At 47.4% G+C, this 18,837-nt stretch overlaps 1 long non-coding RNA gene across 2 annotated transcripts; it reads left to right on the top strand.

Annotated features, from left to right (window-relative positions):
- Positions 1-8,413: 8,413 nt before the first annotated feature.
- On the top strand, positions 8,414-10,315 carry LOC115598136. 2 transcript variants are annotated; one of them, XR_003987416.1, is made up of 3 exons: positions 8,414-8,439; positions 9,132-9,205; positions 10,281-10,315. It is a non-coding gene; the product is annotated as an uncharacterized LOC115598136 (long non-coding RNA). The 2 variants fall into 2 exon arrangements; XR_003987417.1 differs by lacking the exon at positions 8,414-8,439 and adding an exon at positions 9,003-9,013.
- Positions 10,316-18,837: the final 8,522 nt, after the last annotated feature.

Below are 18,837 nucleotides of genomic sequence, written 5' to 3'. Positions count from 1 at the left end.
GGTTTAGGGTCAGGCATAGGGATAGGTTTTAAGGTAAGGATAGGAATAGCATTCTTTAGGTTTAGGGTTAGAGTTAGATTTAGGGTTAGGAATATCATTCCTCTCAGTTACTGTGTCACCTGGAAACTCTTTCTCCCGTAGGTTCTCTTTCTTTAAAAGAGAGAAAACAAGCCTTGGGAATGTTGCAAAGGCAGTCCAACCAGGAGCCCAGAGGCACTAGTTATCGATTGTAACATCTACCCACGAAAAGAGGAAACCCAAGACCGAATTCCACATCTATTTCTTGGAGGTTTCCTGGTCTTTTTAGCCTGATAACTCTCTCTTCCAACTTTTATTTCAAGAAACTTATTGTTTACAAGCATTCAATTGAAGCTGAGAGGCAAAATCTGGAAACAGATGAGCATTTCCAAACATTCCGGGCATCGAAATGGATGGGGATAGCTCTCATTCCTAGACCCAGTTTTCTACTGTGCGATCTTTTCCATGCACCGAAATCGGTTCAGCTCTGCTGCTTTATGCAAAAGACCTCTGGGCTCTTGAGAAACGAAAGGAAGCCGGTTTGAGAAAGGGACTCGTTTCACATCTCCCCACATCAAGGGAAAGGCGAAACAATATTCACATCTGCTTTAAAATTTGAGAGTGTCACAGCTTGCTCTCTTGCAGCTATTCTTTCCAGAAACGTGATGTAGGAAGGTCTTCCAGAGTGAAGCCGAGAAACGAAGTTTGGAGAGTATCAGAGCATTAGAAAGGCTCCCTGTCCCTGTTTCCAGAGAGAGAAGCAGTTTCGGCCAGCTCGGCAGATTAGATGTACTCCTTTGGTTAATATGCCCTTGGTTAGTAATTGGTTTAGGAACATCATTCCTGGCTTCAAGGTTACATTTCTGTTTAGAGATAGGGTTCGAATTAGGTTTAGGTTAGAGTTAGGCTTTTGCATTAGATGTACAGTTCAGTTTAGGGTTAGAGTTAGTGTAAGGTTTAGGGTCAGGCATAGGGATAGGTTTTAAGGTAAGGATAGGAATAGCATTCTTTAGGTTTAGGGTTAGAGTTAGATTTAGGGTTAGGAATATCATTCCTCTCAGTTACTGTGTCACCTGGAAACTCTTTCTCCCGTAGGTTCTCTTTCTTTAAAAGAGAGAAAACAAGCCTTGGGAATGTTGCAAAGGCAGTTGAACCAGGAGCCCAGAGGCACTAGTTATCGATTGTAACATCTACCCACGGAAAGGGAAAACCCAAGACCGAATTCCACATCTATTTCTTGGAGGTTTCCTGGTCTTTTTAGCCTGATAACTCTCTCTTCCAACTTTTATTTCAAGAAACTTATTGTTTACAAGCATTCAATTGAAGCTGAGAGGCAACATCTGGAAACAGATGAGCATTTCCAAACATTCCGGGCATCGAAATGGATGGGGATAGCTCTCATTCCTAGACCCAGTTTTCTACTGTGCGATCTTTTCCATGCACCGAAATCGGTTCAGCTCTGCTGCTTTATGCAAAAGACCTCTGGGCTCTTGAGAAACGAAAGGAAGCCGGTTTGAGAAAGGGACTCGTTTCACATCTCCCCACATCAAGGGAAAGGCGAAACAGTATTCACATCTGCTTTAAAATTTGAGAGTGTCACAGCTTGCTCTCTTGCAGCTATTCTTTCAAGAAACGTGATGTAGGAAGGTCTTCCAGAGTGAAGCCGAGAAACGAAGTTTGGAGAGTATCAGAGCATTAGAAAGGCTCCCTGTCCCTGTTTCCAGAGAGAGAAGCAGTTTCGGCCAGCTCGGCAGATTAGATGTACTCCTTTGGTTAATATGCCCTTGGTTAGTAATTGGTTTAGGAACATCATTCCTGGCTTCAAGGTTACATTTCTGTTTAGAGATAGGGTTCGAATTAGGTTTAGGATAGAGTTAGGCTTTTGCATTAGATGTACAGTTCAGTTAATGTTAGAGTTAGTGTAAGGTTTAGGGTCAGGCATAGGGATAGGTTTTAAGGTAAGGATAGGAATAGCATTCTTTAGGTTTAGGGTTAGAGTTAGATTTAGGGTTAGGAATATCATTCCTCTCAGTTACTGTGTCACCTGGAAACTCTTTCTCCCGTAGGTTCTCTTTCTTTAAAAGAGAGAAAACAAGCCTTGGGAATGTTGCAAAGGCAGTGGAACTAGGAGCCCAGAGGCACTAGTTATCGATTGTAACATCTACCCACGGAAAGAGGAAACCCAAGACCGAATTCCACATCTATTTCTTGGAGGTTTCCTGGTCTTTTTAGCCTGATAACTCTCTCTTCCAACTTTTATTTCAAGAAACTTATTGTTTACAAGCATTCAATTGAAGCTGAGAGGCAACATCTGGAAACAGATGAGCATTTCCAAACATTCCGGGCATCGAAATGGATGGGGATAGCTCTCATTCCTAGACCCAGTTTTCTACTGTGCGATCTTTTCCATGCACCGAAATCGGTTCAGCTCTGCTGCTTTATGCAAAAGACCTCTGGGCTCTTGAGAAACGAAAGGAAGCCGGTTTGAGAAAGGGACTCGTTTCACATCTCCCCACATCAAGGGAAAGGCGAAACAATATTCACATCTGCTTTAAAATTTGAGAGTGTCACAGCTTGCTCTCTTGCAGCTATTCTTTCAAGAAACGTGATGTAGGAAGGTCTTCCAGAGTGAAGCCGAGAAACGAAGTTTGGAGAGTATCAGAGCATTAGAAAGGCTCCCTGTCCCTGTTTCCAGAGAGAGAAGCAGTTTCGGCCAGCTCGGCAGATTAGATGTACTCCTTTGGTTAATATGCCCTTGGTTAGTAATTGGTTTAGGAACATCATTCCTGGCTTCAAGGTTACATTTCTGTTTAGAGATAGGGTTCGAATTAGGTTTAGGTTAGAGTTAGGCTTTTGCATTAGAGTTACAGTTTGGGGTTAGAGTTAGTGTAAGGTTTAGGGTCAGGCATAGGGATAGGTTTTAAGGTAAGGATAGGAATAGCATTCTTTAGGTTTAGGGTTAGAGTTAGATTTAGGGTTAGGAATATCATTCCTCTCAGTTACTGTGTCACCTGGAAACTCTTTCTCCCGTAGGTTCTCTTTCTTTAAAAGAGAGAAAACAAGCCTTGGGAATGTTGCAAAGGCAGTGGAACTAGGAGCCCAGAGGCACTAGTTATCGATTGTAACATCTACCCACGGAAAGGGAAAACCCAAGACCGAATTCCACATCTATTTCTTGGAGGTTTCCTGGTCTTTTTAGCCTGATAACTCTCTCTTCCAACTTTTATTTCAAGAAACTTATTGTTTACAAGCATTCAATTGAAGCTGAGAGGCAAAATCTGGAAACAGATGAGCATTTCCAAACATTCCGGGCATCGAAATGGATGGGGATAGCTCTCATTCCTAGACCCAGTTTTCTACTGTGCGATCTTTTCCATGCACCGAAATCGGTTCAGCTCTGCTGCTTTATGCAAAAGACCTCTGGGCTCTTGAGAAACGAAAGGAAGCCGGTTTGAGAAAGGGACTCGTTTCACATCTCCCCACATCAAGGGAAAGGCGAAACAGTATTCACATCTGCTTTAAAATTTGAGAGTGTCACAGCTTGCTCTCTTGCAGCTATTCTTTCAAGAAACGTGACGTATTAAGTTCTTTCAGAGTGAAGCCGAGAAACGAAGTTGGAGAGTATCAGAGCATTAGAAAGGCTCCCTGTCCCTGTTTCCAGAGAGAGAAGAAGTTTCGGCCAGTTCGGCAGATTAGATGTACTCCTTTGGTTAATATGCCCTTGGTTAGTAATTGGTTTAGGAACATCATTCCTGGCTTCAAGGTTACATTTCTGTTTAGAGATAGGGTTCGAATTAGGTTTAGGTTAGAGTTAGGCTTTTGCATTAGATGTACAGTTCAGTTTAGGGTTAGAGTTAGTGTAAGGTTTAGGGTCAGGCATAGGGATAGGTTTTAAGGTAAGGATAGGAATAGCATTCTTTAGGTTTAGGGTTAGAGTTAGATTTAGGGTTAGGAATATCATTCCTCTCAGTTACTGTGTCACCTGGAAACTCTTTCTCCCGTAGGTTCTCTTTCTTTAAAAGAGAGAAAACAAGCCTTGGGAATGTTGCAAAGGCAGTGGAACTAGGAGCCCAGAGGCACTAATTATCGATTGTAACATCTACCCACGGAAAGGCGAAACCCAAGACCGAATTCCACATCTATTTCTTGGAGGTTTCCTGGTCTTTTTAGCCTGATAACTCTCTCTTCCAACTTTTATTTCAAGAAACTTAATGTTTACAAGCATTCAATTGAAGCTGAGAGGCAATATCTGGAAATAGAAAAGCATTTCCAAACATTCCGTGCATCGAAATGCATGCGGATAGCTCTCATTCCTAGACCCAGTTTTGTAATTGTGAGATCTTTTCCATGCATCGAAATCGGTTTCGCTCTGCTGCTTTATGCAAAAGACCTTTGGGCTCTTGAGAAACGAAAGGAAGCCGGTTTGAGAAAGGGACTCGTTTCACATCTCCCCACCTCAAGGGAAAGGCGAAACAATATTCACATCTGCTTTAAAATTTGAGGGTGCCACAGCTTTCTAGCTCTCTTGCAGCTTTTCTTTCAAGAAACGTGATGTAGGAAGGTCTTCCAGAGTGAAGCGGAGAAACGAAATCTGTAGAGTATCAGAGCATTAGAAAGGCTCCCTGTCCCTGTTTCCAGAGAGAGAACCAGTTTCGGCCAGCTCGGCAGATTAGATATAGTCCTTTGGTTAATATGCCTTTGGTTCCACTGCCTTTGCAACATTCCCAAGGCTTCCTTTCTCTCTTTTAAAGAAAGAGAACCTACGGGAGAAAGTGTATCCAGCTGATACAGTAACTGAGAGGAATGATATTCCTAACCCTAAATCTAACTCTAACCCAAACCTAAAGAATGCTATTCCTATCCTTACCTTAAAACCTATCCCTATGCCTGACCCCGGAAACCTTACACTAACTCTAACCCTAAACTGTAACTCTAATCCAAAAGCCTAACTCTAACATAAACCTAATTCGAACCCTATCCCTAAAAAGAAATGTAACCTTTAAGCCAGGAATGATGTTCCTAAACCAATTACTAACCAAGGGCATATTAAGCAAAGGAGTACATCTGATCTGCTGAGCTTGCCGAAACTGCTTCTCTCTCTGGAAACAGGGACAGGGAGCCTTTCTAATGCTCTGATTCTCTCCAAACTTCGTTTCTCGGCTTCACTCTGGAAGACCTTCCTACATCACGTTTCTTGAAAGAAAAGCTGCAAGAGAGCTAGAAAGCTCTGACACTCTCAAATTTTAAAGCAGATGTGAATATTATTTCGCCTTTCCCTTGAGGTGGGGAGATGTGAAACGAGTCCCTTTCTCAAACCGCCATCCCTTCGTTTCTCAAGAGCCCAGAGGTCTTTTCCATAAAGCATCAGAGCTGAACCGATTTCGGTGCATGGAAAAGATCGCACAGTAGAAAACTGGGTCTAGGAATGAGAGCTATCCCCATCAATTTCAATGCCCAGAATGTTGGAAATGCTCTTCTATTTCCAGATATTGCCTCTAAGCTTCAATGGAATGCTTGTAAACAATAAGTTTCTTGTAATAAAAGTTTGAAGAGAGAGTTATCAGTCTAAAAAGACCAGGAAACCTCCAAGAAATAGATGTGTAATTCGGTCTTGTGTTTCTCCTTTCCGTGGGTAGATGTTAAAATCGATAACTAGTGCCTCTGGGCTCCTAGTTCCACTGCCTTTGCAACATTCCCAAGGCTTGTTTTCTCTCTTTTAAAGAAAGAGAACCTACGGGAGAAAGACTTTCCAGGTGAAACAGTAACTGAGAGGAATGACATTCCTAACCCTAAATCTAACTCTAACCCTAAACCTAAAGAATGCTATTCCTATCCTTACCTTAAAACCTATCCCTATGCCTGACCCTAAACCTTACACTAACTCTAACCCTAAACTGTAACTCTAATCCAAAAGCCTAACTCTAACCTAAACCTAATTCGAACCTTATTCCTAAACAGAAATTTAATCTTTAAGCCAGGAATGATGTTCCTAAACCAATTACTTACCAAGGGCATATTAACCAAAGGAGTACATCTAATCTGCCGAGCTGGCCGAAACTGCTTCTCTCTCTGGAAACAGGGACAGGGAGCCAGATTTCGTTTCTCGCCTTCACTCTGGAAGAACTTCCTACATCACGTTTCTTGAAAGAAAAGCTGCAAGAGAGCTAGAAAGCTGTGACACCCTCAAATTTTAAAGCAGATGTGAATACTGTTTCGCCTTTCCCTTGAGGTGGGGAGATGTGAAATGAGTCCCTTTTCTCAAACCAGCTTCCTTTCGTTTCTCAAGAGCCCAAAGGTCTTTTGCTTAAAGCAGTTGAGCTGAACCGATTTCGGTGCATGGAAAAGATCGCACAGTACAAAACTGGGTCTAGGAATGAGAGCTATCCGCATGCATTTCGATGCACGGAATGTTTGGAAATGCTCATCTGTTTCCAGATTTTGCCTCTGAGCTTCAATTGAATGCTTGTAAACAATAAGTTTCTTGAAATAAAAGTTGGAAGAGAGAGTTATCAGGCAAAAAAGACGAGGAAACCTTCAAGAAATCAATGTGGAATTCGGTCTTGGGTTTTGGCTTTCCGTGGGTAGATGTTACAATCGATAACTAGTGCCTCTGTGCTCCTGGTTCCACTGCCTTTGCAGCATTCCCAAGGCTTGTTTTCTCTCTTCTAAAGAAAGAGAACCTGCAGGAGAAAGACTTTCCAGGTGACAAAGTAACTGAGAGGAATGACATTCCTACCCTAAATCTAACTCTAACCCCAACCCTAAAGAATGCTATTCCTATCCTTACCTTAAAACCTATCCCTATGCCTGACCCTAAAACTTACACTAACTCTAACCCCAAACTGTAACTCTAATCCAAAAGCCTAACTGAAACCTAAACCTAATTCGAACCTTATCCGTAAATAGAAATTTATTTTTAAGCCAGGAATGATGTTAATAAACCAATTACTTACCAAGGGCATAGTAACCAAAGGAGTACATCTAATCTGCCGAGCTGGCCCAAACTGCTTCTCTCTCTGGAAAAAGGGACAGGGAGCCTTTCTAATGCTCTGATACTCTCCAAACTTCGTTTCTCGGCTTGACTCGGGAATACCTTCCTACATCACATTTCTTTAAAGAATAGCTGCAAGCAGATGTGAATATTGTTTCGCCTTTCCCTTGATGTGGGGAGATGTGAAACGAGTCCCTTTCTCAAACAGGCTTCCATTCGTTTTTCAAGAGCCCAATGGTCTTTTGCATGAAGCAGCAGAGCTTAATGCAGCTTGATAGATTCAAGGTTTGTCGTAAAACAGAAGCCCGTAGGCCGACTTTGCTGTGGGTAGGGTTCCATGTAAGGGGTAGGACCAGCCAAAGTTATCAGTGGCCACTCTTTGCGTTTGTTTGCAAGTCTAGACCATTCGGATTTTGGGTCTCCATTAAGCGCTCCGGGAAAACATCTGCTTCGAGGTATTAGATTCAAGGCTTGTGTAAAAACGCTAATCCGTGTGGGGACCGTTGGTGGTGCTGTGGGTAGAGTTCCATGTGAAGGTTAGAGCGAGCCAAGTTTTTCAGTGGCCACTCCTTGCGTTTGTTTGCCAGTCCAAACCATTAGTACTTTTTGGGAAACCATTCAGCGTTTCAGAAAAATGGCCCCTTGAGACTGGTAGATTCAAGGTTTGTGGTCAAACGCAAACCGGTAGGCCGACTATAGGTAGTGGTGTGGGTAGGGTTCCATGTGAGGGTTAGGGCCAGCCAAAGTTTTCAGTGGCCACTCTTTGCGTTTGTTTGACAGTCCCGACCGTTCTTACTTCTGGGACCACATTCAGTGATCCGGGAAAATGGCCACTATAGGTTGGAAGATTCTAGGTTTGAGGTAAAACGTAAACCCGTAGGCCGACTGTCTGTGGTGCTGTGGTTAGGGTTCCATGTGAGGGTTTGGGCCAGACAAAGTTTTCAGTGGCCACTCATTGCGTTTGTTTGACAGTCTTGACAGTTCAGACTTTTGGGACCCCATTCAGCGATCCGGGAAAACGGACGCTTCGGGCTGGTAGATTCAAGGGTTGTGGTGAAATGCTAATACGTAGTCTGACTGTTGGTGGTACTGAGGTTAGGGTTCCATGTGAGGGTTACGGCTTGCATAAGTTTTCAGTGGCCAATCTTTGCGTTTGTTTGCCAGTCCTGAGCATTCAGACTTCTGGGACCCCATTCAGCGATCCGGGAAAACGGCCGCTTCGGACTGGTAGATTCAAGGTTTGTGTTGAAAAGCTAACACGTAAACCGACTGTTCTGTGTGCTGTGGGTAGAGTTCCATGTGAGGGTTAGGGCCAGCGAAAGTTTTCAGTGGCCACTCTTTGCGTTGGTTTGACAGTCTTGACCGTTCTTTCTTTTGGAACCCCATTCAGCGATACGAGAAAACGGCCGCTTCGGGCTGGTAGATTCAAGGTTTGTGGTAAAATGCAAACCCGTAGGCTGACTGTTGGTGCTGCTGTGGGTAGGGTTCCATGTGAGTGTTACGGCCAGCCAAAGTTTTCAGTGGCCACTCTTTGCGTTTGTTTGCCAGTCCCGACCATTCGGACTTCTGGGACCCCACTCAGCCATCCTGGAAATGGCCGCTTAGGGCTGGAAGATCCAAGGTTTGTGGTCAAACGCAAAGCCGTAGGCCGACTGTTGGTGTGCTGTGGGTAGGGTTCAATGTGAGGGTTAGGGCCAGCCAAAGTTTTCAGTGGCCACTCTTTGCGTTTGTTTGCCAGCACCGAGTGTTCGGAATTTTTGGAACCCATTCAGCCATACGGAAAAATGGCCGTTTCGGGCTGGTCAATTCAAGGTTTGTGGTAAAACGCAAAGCCGTAGGCCGACTGTTGGTGGTGCTGTGGGTAGGGTTCATTGTGAGAGCAAGTGCCAGCCAAAGTTTTCAGTGGCCACTCTTTGCGTTGGTTTGACAGTCTTGACCGTTCTTTCTTTTGGAACCCCATTCAGCGATACGAGAAAACGGCCGCTTCGGGCTGGTAGATTCAAGGTTTGTGGTAAAATGCAAACCCGTAGGCTGACTGTTGGTGCTGCTGTGGGTAGGGTTCCATGTGAGTGTTACGGCCAGCCAAAGTTTTCAGTGGCCACTCTTTGCGTTTGTTTGCCAGTCCAGGCCATTCGGACTATTGGGACCCCATTCAGAGATCCGGGAAAACGGCCGCTTCGGGCTGGTAGATTCAAGGTTTTTGGTCAAACGCAAACCCGTAGGCAGACTGTTGGTGGTGCTTTGGGTAGGGTTCCATGTGAGCATTAGGGCCAGCCAAAGTTTTCAGTGGCCACTCTTTGCGTATTTTTGCCAGTCCCGACCGTTTAGAATTTTTGAACCCCATTCAGCCATCCGGGAAAACGACCGTTTCGGGCTGGTAGATTGAAGGTTTGTGGTCAAATACAAACCGGTACGCCTACTGTTGGTGATGCTGTGGGTAGGGTTCCATGTGAGGGTTAGGACCAGGCAAAGTTTTCAGTGGCCACTCTTTGCGTTTTCTTGCCAGTCCCGACAGTTCTTACTTCTCAGACCCCATTCAGCGATCCGGGAAAATGGCCGCTTCGGGCTGGTATATTCAAGGTTTGTGGAAAAACGCAAAGCCGTAGGCCGACTGTTGGTGGTGCTGTGGGTAGGGTTCCATGTGAGGGTTAGGGCCAGCCAAAGTTTTCAGTGGCCACTCTTTGCGTTTGTTTGACAGTCTTGACCGGTCAGACTTTTGGGACCCCATTCAGCAATCCGGGAAAAAGGCTGCTTTGGTCTGGAAGATTCAAGGTTTGTGGTCAAATGCAAACCGGTAGGCCGACTGTTGGTGGTGCTGTGGGTAGGGTTCCATGTGAGGGTTAGGGCCAGCCAAAGTTTTCAGTGGCCACTCTTTGCGTTTGTTTGCCAGTCTCAACCGTTCTTACTTCTGGGACCCCATTCAGCCATCCTGGAAATGGCAGCTTCGGGCTGGAAGATTCAAAGTTTGTGGTAAAACGCAAACCCGTAGGCCGACTGTTGGTGGTGCTGTGGGTAGAGTTCCATGTGAGGGTTAGGGCCAGCCAAAGTTTTCAGTGGCCACTCTTTGCGTTTGTTTGCCAGTCCTGAGCATTCGGATTTTGGGACCCCATTCAGCGATACGGGAAAACGGCTGATTCGGGCTGGTAGATCCAAGGTTTGTGGTCAAACCCAAACCCGTAGTCCGAATGTTGGTGTGCTGTGGGTAGAGTTCCATGTGAGGGTTAGGGCCAGCCAAAGTTTTCACTGGTCACTCTTTGCGTTTGTTTGCCAGTCCCGACCGTTCGGACTTTTGGGACCCCATTGAGCCATCCAGGAAAACGGCCTCTTCGGGCTGCTAGATTCAAGTTTTCTGGTCAAACGCAAACTGGTAGGCCGACTGTTGCTAGTGCTATGGGTATGGTTCCATGTGAGGGTTAGGGCAAGCCAAAGTTTTCAGTGGCCACTCTATGTGTTTGTTTGACAGTCCTGAACGTTCTTAGTTTTGGGACCCTATTCAAGCATGCGGGCAAAGGCCGCTTCGGGCTGGTAGATTCAAGGTTTGTGGTGAAAAGCTAACACGTAGGCCTACTTTTGCTGGTGCTGTGGGTAGGGTTCCATGTGAGGGTTAGGGCCAGCCAAAGTTTTCAGTGGCCACTCTTTGCGTTTGTATGACAGTCTTGACCGTTCTTACTTGTGGGACCACATTCAGTGATCCCGGAAAATGGCCGCTATACGTTGGAAGAATCTAGGTTTGAGGTAAAACGTAAACCCGTAGGCCGACTGTTGGTGGTGCTGTTTGTAGGGTTTCATGTGTGTGTTAGGGCCAGCCAAAGTTTTCAGTGGCCACTCTTTGCATTTGTTTGACAGTCTTGACCGTTCAGACTTTTGGGACCCCATTCAGCGATCCGGGAAATGGCCGCTTTGGGCTAGTAGATTTAAGGTTTTTGGTCAAACGCAAAGCCGTAGGCCAACTGCTGGTGGTGCTGTGGGTAGGGTTCCATGTGAGGGTTAGGGCCAGCCAAAGTTTTCAGTGGCCACTCTTTGCGTTTGTTTGCCAGTCCAGGCCATTCGGACTTTTGGGACCCCATTCAGTCATCTGCGAAAATGGCCGCTTCGGGCTGGTAGATTCAAGCTTTGTGGTCAAACGCAAACCTGTAGGCCGACTGTTGCTGGTGCTGTGGGTAGGGTTCCTTGTGAGGGTTATGGCCAGCGAAAGTTTTCAGTGGCCACTCTTTGCGTTTGTTTTCCAGTCCTGAGCATTCGGACTCTTGGGTCTCCATTCAGCAATCTGGGAAAATGGCCACTTCAGGCTGGTAGATTCAAGGTTTGTTTTAAAACGCAAACCCGTAGGCCAACTGTTGGTGGTGCTATGGGTACGGTTCCATGTGAGCATTAGGGCCAGCCAAAGTTTTCAGTGGCCACTCTTTGCGTTTGTTAGCCAGTCCCGACCGTTCGGAAGTTTTGGACCCCATTCAGCCATCCGGGAAAAAGGCCGTTTCGGGCTGGTAGATTAAAGGTTTGTGGTCAAACACAAACCGGTACGCCGACTGTTAGTGATGCTGTGGGTAGGGTTCCAATGGAGGGTTAGGGCCAGGCAAAATTTACGTGGCCACTCTTTGCGTTTGTTTGCCAGTCCTGAGCATTCAGGCTTTTGGGACCCCATTCAGCAAAGGCTGCTTTGGTCTGGAAGATTCAAGGTTTGTGGTCAAACGCAAACCGTCCAGCCGACTGTTGGTGGTGCTGTGGGTAGGGTTCCATGTGAGGGTTAGGGCCAGCCAAAGTTTTCAGTGGCCACTCTTTGCGTTTGTTTGCCAGTCTCAACCGTTCTTACTTCTGGGACCCCATTCAGCCATCCTGGAAATGGCAGCTTCGGGCTGGAAGATTCAAAGTTTGTGGTAAAACGCAAACCCGTAGGCCGACTGTTGGTGGTGCTGTGGGTAGAGTTCCATGTGAGGGTTAGGGCCAGCCAAAGTTTTCAGTGGCCACTCTTTGCGTTTTTCTGACAGTCTTGAGCATTCGGACTTTTGGGACCCCATTCAGCGATACGGGAAAACTTGTTATTCGGGCTGGTAGATCCAAGGTTTGTGGTCAAACCCAAACCCGTAGGCCGAATGTTTGTGTGCTGTGGGTAGGGTTCCATGTGAGGGTTAGGGCCAGCATAAGTTTTCAGTGGCCACTACATGCGTTTGTTTGACAGTCCCGAACGATCTTAGTTTTGGGACCCTATTCAACCATGCGGGGAAAGGCCGCTTCGGGCTGGTAGATTCAAGTTTTGTGGTGAAAAGCTAACACATAGGCCTACTTTTGCTGGTGCTGTGGGTAGGGTTCCATGTGAGGGTTAGGGCCAGCCAAAGTTTTCAGTGGCCACTCTTTGCGTTTGTTTGACAGTCTTGACCGTTCAGACATTTGGGACCCCATTCAGATATTCGGGAAATGGCCGCTTCGGGCTGGTAGATTCAAGGTTTTTGGTCAAATACAAACCCGTAGGCCGACTGTTGCTGGTGCTGTGGGTAGGGTTCCATGTGAGGGTTACGGACAGCCAAAGTTTTCAGTGGCCACTCTTTACGTTTGTTTGCCAGTCCAGGCCATTCGGACTTTTGGGACCCCATTCAGTCATCTGCAAAAATGGCCGCTTCGGGCTGGTAGATTAAAGGTTTGTGGTCAAACGCAAACCTGTAGGCGGACTGTTACTGGTGCTGTGAGTAAGGTTCCATGTGAGGGTTAGGGCTAGCCAAAGTTTTCAGTGGCCACTCTTTGCGTTTGTTTGCCAGTCCAGGCCATTCAGACTGGTGGTGTGCTGTGGGTAGGGTTCAATGTGAGGGTAAGGGCCAGCCAAAGTTTTCAGTGCCCACTCTTTGCGTTTGTTTGGCAGTCGAGTCCATTCGTACTTTTTGGACCCCGTTCAGCTATCCGGTAAAACGGCTGTTTCAAGCTGGTCGATTCAATGTTTGTGGTCAAACGCAAAACCGGTAGGTCGACTGTTGGTGGTGCTGTGGGTAGGGTTCCATGTGAGGGTTAGGGCCAGCCAAAGTTTTCAGTGGCCACTCTTTGCCTTTTTTTGCCAGTCTTGACCGTTCTTACTTCTGGGACCACAATCAGTGATACGGGAAAACGGCCGCTTCGGGCTGGTACCTTCAATGTTTGCGGTAAAACGCAAAGCCGTAGGCCGACTGTTGGTGGTGCTGTGGGTAGGGTTCCATGTGAGGGTTAGGGCCAGCCAAAGTTTTCAGTGGCCACTCTTTGCGTTTGTTTGCCAGTCCCGACCGTTCTTACTTCTGGGACCACATTCAGTGATCCCGGAAAATGGCCGCTATAGGTTGGAAGATTCTAGGTTTGAGGTAAAACGTAAACCTGTAGACCGACTGTCTGTGGTGCTGTGGTTAGGGTTTCATGTGAGGGTTTGGGCCAGACAAAGTTTTCAGTGGCCACTCATTGCGTTTGTTTGACAGTCTTGACCGTTCAGACTTTTGGGACCCCATTCAGCGATCCGGGAAAACGGCCGCTTCAGCCTGGTAGATTCAAGGTTTGTGGTCAAACGCAAAGCCGTAGGCCGACTGTTGGTGGTGCTGTGGGTAGGGTTCCATTTGAGGGTAAGGGCCAGCATAAGTTTTCAGTGGCCACTCTTTGCGTTTGTTTGCCAGTTCTTATATTTTAGACTTTTCGGACCCCATTTAGCCATCCTGGAAATGGAAGCTTCGGGCTGGTAGATTCAAAGTTTGTGGTAAAACTCAAACTGGTAGGCCGACGGTTGGTGGTGCTTTGGGTGGGGTTCCATGTGAGGGTTAGGGCCAGCCAAAGTTTTCAGTGGCCACTCTTTGCCTTTCTTTGCCAGTCCAGACCGTTCTTACTACTGGTACCCCATTCAGTGATCCAGGAAAATGGCAACAATGGGCTGGTATATTCAAGGTTTGTGTTAAAAAGCAAAGCCCTAGGCCGACTGTTGGTGGTGCTGTGGGTAGGGTTCCATGTGAGGGTTAGGGCCAGCATAAGTTTTCAGTGGCTACTCTTTGCGTTTGTTTGCAAGTCCCGACCGTTCGGACTTTTTGGACCCCATTATGCCATCCGGGAAATGGCCGCTTCGGGCTGGTAGATCAAAGTTTTGTGGAAAAACGAAAAGCCGTCGGCCAACTATTGGTGGTGCTGTGGGTAGAGTTCCATGTGAAGGTTAGAGCCAGGCAAAGTTTTCAGTGGCCACTCTTTGTGTTTGTTTGCCAGTCCCGACCATTCAGACTTTTGGGACCCCATTAAGCCATCCAGGAAAACGGCCGCTTCGGACTGTTAGATTCAAGGTTTTTCGTCAAACGCAAACCGGGAGGCCTACTGTTGCTGGTGCTGTGGGTAGGGTTCCATGTGAGGGTTAGGGCGAGTATAAGTTTACAGTGCTAATCTTTGCGTTTGTTTGACAGTCTTGACCATTCAGACTTTTGGGACCCCATTCAGCGATCCGGGAAATGACCGCTTCGGGCTGGTTGATTCAAGGTTTTTGCTCAAACGGAAACCCGTCGGCTTACTGTTGGTGGTGCTGTGGGTAGGGTTCTATGTGAGGGTTAGGGCCAGCCAAAGTTTTCAGTGGCCACTCCTTGCGTTTGTTTCCCAGTCCTGAGCATTCGGACTTTTGGGACCCCATTCAGTCATCTGCGAAAATGGCCGCTTCGGGCTGGTAGATTAAAGGTTTGTGTTAAAACGCAAACCCGTAGGCCGACTGTTCGTGGTGCTATGGTTAGGGTTCCATGTTAGGGTTAGGGCCAGGCAAAGTTTTCAGTGGCCACTCTTTGCGTTTGTTTGCCTGTCCTGAGCATTCGGACTTTTGGGACCCCATTCATCGATCCAGGAAAAAGGCAGCTTTGGGGTGATAGATTCAATGTTTTTGATCAAATGCAAAGCCGTAGGCTGACTGTTGGTGGTGCTGTGGGTAGGGTCCAATGTGAGGGTTAGGGCCAGCATAAGTTTTCAGTGGCCACTCTTTGCATTTGTTTTCCAGTCCCAACCGTTTGGACTTTTGGGACCCCATTCAGCGTTTCGGGGGAATGGCTACTTTGTGCTGGTAGATCCAAGGTTTGTGGTGAAACGCAAAGCGGTAGGCGAAATTTTGGTTGTGCTGTGGGTAGAGTTCCATGTGAGGGTTAGGGCCAGCCAGAGTTTTCGGTGGCCACTCTTTGCGTTTGTTTGCCAGTCCTGAGCATTCGGACTTTTTGGACCCCATTGAGCCAACCAGGAAAACGGCCGCTTCGGGCTGGTAGATTCAAGGTTTGTGGTCAAACGCAAACCGGTAGGCCGACTGTTGGTGGTGCTGTTTGTAGGGTTTCATGTGAGTGTTAGGGCCAGCCGAAATTTCCAGTGGCCACTCTATGCGTTTGTTTGACAGTCTTGACTGTTCAGACTTTTGGGACCCCGTTCAGCGATTCGGGAAATGGAAGCTTCGGGCTGGTAGATTCAAGGTTTGTGGTAAAACGCAAACCCGTAGGCCTACTGTTCTTGGTGCTGTGGGTAGGGTTCCATGTGAGGGTTAGGGCCAGCATAAGTTTTCAGTGGCCACTCTTTGCGTTTGTTTGACAGTCTTGACCATTCAGACTTTTGGGACCCCATTCAGCGATCCGGGAAATGGCCGCTTCGGGCTGGTAGATTCAAGGTTTGTGGTCAAACGTAAACCCGTAGGCCGACTGTTGGTGTGCTGTGGTAGGGTTCAATGTGAGGGTTAGGACCAGCCAAAGATTTCAGTGGCCACTCTTTGCGTTTGTTCGCCAGTCTTGACCGTTCTTTCTTCTGGGACCCAATTCAGCAATACGGGAAAGAGGCCGCTTCGGGCTGGTACATTCAAGGTTTGTGGCAAAACGCAAAGCCGTAGGGCGACTGTTGGTGGTGCTGTGGGTAGAGTTCCATGTGAGGGTTAGGGCCAGCCAAAGTTTTCAGTGGCCACTCTTTGCGTTTGTTTGCCAGTCCTGAGCATTCGGACTTTTGGGACCCCATTCAGCGATCGGGGAAAAAGGCCGCTTTGGGCTGGTAGATTCAAGGTTTGTGGTCAAACGCAAACCGGCCGGCCGACTGTTGGTGTTGCTATGGGTAGGGTTCCATGTGAGGGTTAGGGCCAGCCAAAGTTTTCACTGGTCACTCTTTGCGTTTGTTTGCCAGTCCCAACCGTTCTTACTTCTGGGACCCCATTCAGTGATCCAAGAAAAGGGCATCTTCGGTCTGGTATATTCAATATTTGTGGTGAAAAGCTAACACGTAGGCCGACTGTTTCTGGTGCTGTGTGTAGGGCTCAGTGTGAGGGTTAGGGCCAAAAAATGTTTCAGTGGCCACTCTGCGTTTTTCTGCCAGTCCAGACCATTCGTAATTTTGGGACCCTATTCAGCGTTTCGGGAGAATTGCCATTTCTGTCTGGTAGATTCATGGTGTGTGGTCAAATGCTAACACGTAGGCCGACCGTTGGTGGTGCTGTGGGTAGGGTTCCATGTGAGGGTTAGGTCCAGCCAAAGTTTTCAGTGGCCACTCTTTGCGTTTGTTTTCCAGTCCCGACCATTTAGAGTTTTAGGACCCCATTCAGCCATCCCGGAAATGGCAGCTTCGGGCTGGAAGATTCAAAGTTTGTGGTAAAACGCAAACCCGTAGGCCGACTTTTGGTGGTGCTGTGGGTAGAGTTCCATGTGTGGGTTAGGGCCAGCCAAAGTTTTCAGTGGCCTCTCTTTGCGTTTGTTTGACAGTCTTGACCGGTCAAACGTTTGGGACCCCATTCAGCGATCCGGGAAAACGGCCGCTTCGGGCTGGTAGATTCAATGTTTGTGGTGAAATGCTAATACGTAGGCTGACTGTTGCTGGTACTGTGGGTAGGGTTCCATGTGAGGGTTAGGGCCAGCCAAAGTTTTCAGTGGCCACTCTTTGCGTTTGTTTGCCAGTCCTGAGCATTCGGACTTTTTTGACCCCATTCAGCGATCTGGGAAAACGGCCGCTTCGGGCTGGTAGATTCAAGGTTTGTGGTCAAACGCAAACCCGTAGGCCGACTGTTGGTTGTCCTGTGGGTAGGGTTCCATGTGAGGGTTAGGGCCAGCATAAGTTTTCAGTGTCCACTCTTTGCGTTTGTTTGCCAGTTCTTATATTTTAGACTTTTCGGACCCCATTCAGCCATCCGGGAAATGGAAGCTTCGGGCTGGTAGATTCAAGGTTTGTGGTAAAACTAAAACCTGTAGGCCGACTGTTGGTGGTGCTTTGGGTGCAGTTCCATGTGAGGGTTAGGGCAAGCCAAAGTTTTCAGTGGCCACTCTTTGCGTTTGTTTGCCAGTCCCGACCGTTCTTACTTCTGGGACCACATTCAGTGATCCCGGAAAATGGCCGCTATTGGTTGGAAGATTCTAGGTTTGAGGTAAAACGTAAACCCGTAGGCCGATTTTCTGTATTGCTGTGCTAAGGGTTCCATATGAGAGTTTGGGACAGCCAAAGTTTTCAGTGGCCACTCATTGCGTTTGTTTGACAGTCTTGACCGGTCAGACTTTTGGGACCCCATTCAGCGATCCGGGAAAACGGCCGCTTCGGGCAGGTAGATTCAATGTTTGTGGTGAAATGCTAATACGTAGGCTGACTGTTGCTGGTACTGTGCTTAGGGTTCCATGTGAGGGTTAGGGCCAGCATAAGTTTTCAGTGGCCACTCTTTGCGTTTGTTTGCCAGTCCCGAGTGTTCGGACTTTTTGGAACCCATTGAGCCATCCAGGAAAACGGCCGCTTCGGGCTGGTAGATTCAAGGTTTGTGTTAAAACGCAAACCAGTAGGCCGACTGTTCGTGGTGCTGTGGTTAGGGTTCCATGTGAGGGTTTGGGCCAGCCAAAGTTTTCAGTGGCCACTCTTTGCGTTTGTTTGCCAGTCTCAACCGTTCTTACTTCTGGGACCCCATTCAGCCATCCTGGAAATGGCAGCTTCGGGCTGGTAGATTCAATGTTTCTGGTGAAATGCTAATACGTAGTCTGACTGTTGCTGGTACTGTGGTTAGGGTTCCATGTGAGGGTTAGGGCCAGCATAAGTTTTCAGAGGCCACTCTTTGCGTTTGTTTGCCAGCCCTGAGCATTCGGACTTCTGTGACCCCATTCAGCGATCCGGGAAAACGGCGGCTTCGGGTTGGTAGATTCAAGGTTTGTGGTCAAACGCAAACCCGTAGGACAACTGTTGGTGGTGCTGTGGGTAGGGTTCCATGTGAGGGTTAGGGCCAGCATAAGTTTTCAGTGGCCACTCTTTGCCATTGTTTGTCAGTTCTTATATTTTAGACTTTTCGGACCCCATTCAGCCATCCGGGAAATGGAAGCTTCGGGCTGGTAGATTCAAGGTTTGTGGTAAAACTAAAACCCACAGGCCGACTGTTGGTGGTGCTTTGGGTGGGGTTCCATGTGAGGGTTAGGGCAAGCATAAGTTTTCAGTGGCAACTCTTTGCGTTTGTTTGCCAGTCCTGACCGTTCTTACTTCTGGTACCCCATTCAGTGATCCAGGAAAATGGCAACAACGGGCTGGTATATTCAAGGTTTGTGGTAAAACGCAAAGCCCTAGGCCGACTGTTGGTGGTGCTGTGGTTTGGGTTCCATGTGAGGGTTAGGGCCAGCCAAAGTTTTCAGTGGCCACTCTTTGCGTTTGTTTGCCAGTCAAGGCCATTCGGACTTTTGGGACCCCATTCAGCGATCCGGGAAAACGGACGCTTCGGGCTGGTAGATTCAAGGTTTGTGTTAAAACGCAAACCCGTAGGCCGACTGTTCGTGGTCCTATGGTAAGGGTTCCATGTGAGGGTTAGGGCCAGCCAAAGTTTTCAGTGGCCACTCTTTGCGTTTGTTTGCCAGTCCTGAGCATTCGGACTTTTGGGACCCCATTCAGCGATC

Source organism: Calypte anna, chromosome 3 (assembly GCF_003957555.1).
Source record: "Calypte anna isolate BGI_N300 chromosome 3, bCalAnn1_v1.p, whole genome shotgun sequence".
In the NCBI taxonomy this organism is placed as follows: domain Eukaryota; kingdom Metazoa; phylum Chordata; class Aves; order Apodiformes; family Trochilidae; genus Calypte; species Calypte anna.
Note: the sequence above shows the minus strand (reverse complement) of the source record. Positions and strands in the feature narration are given on the sequence as shown.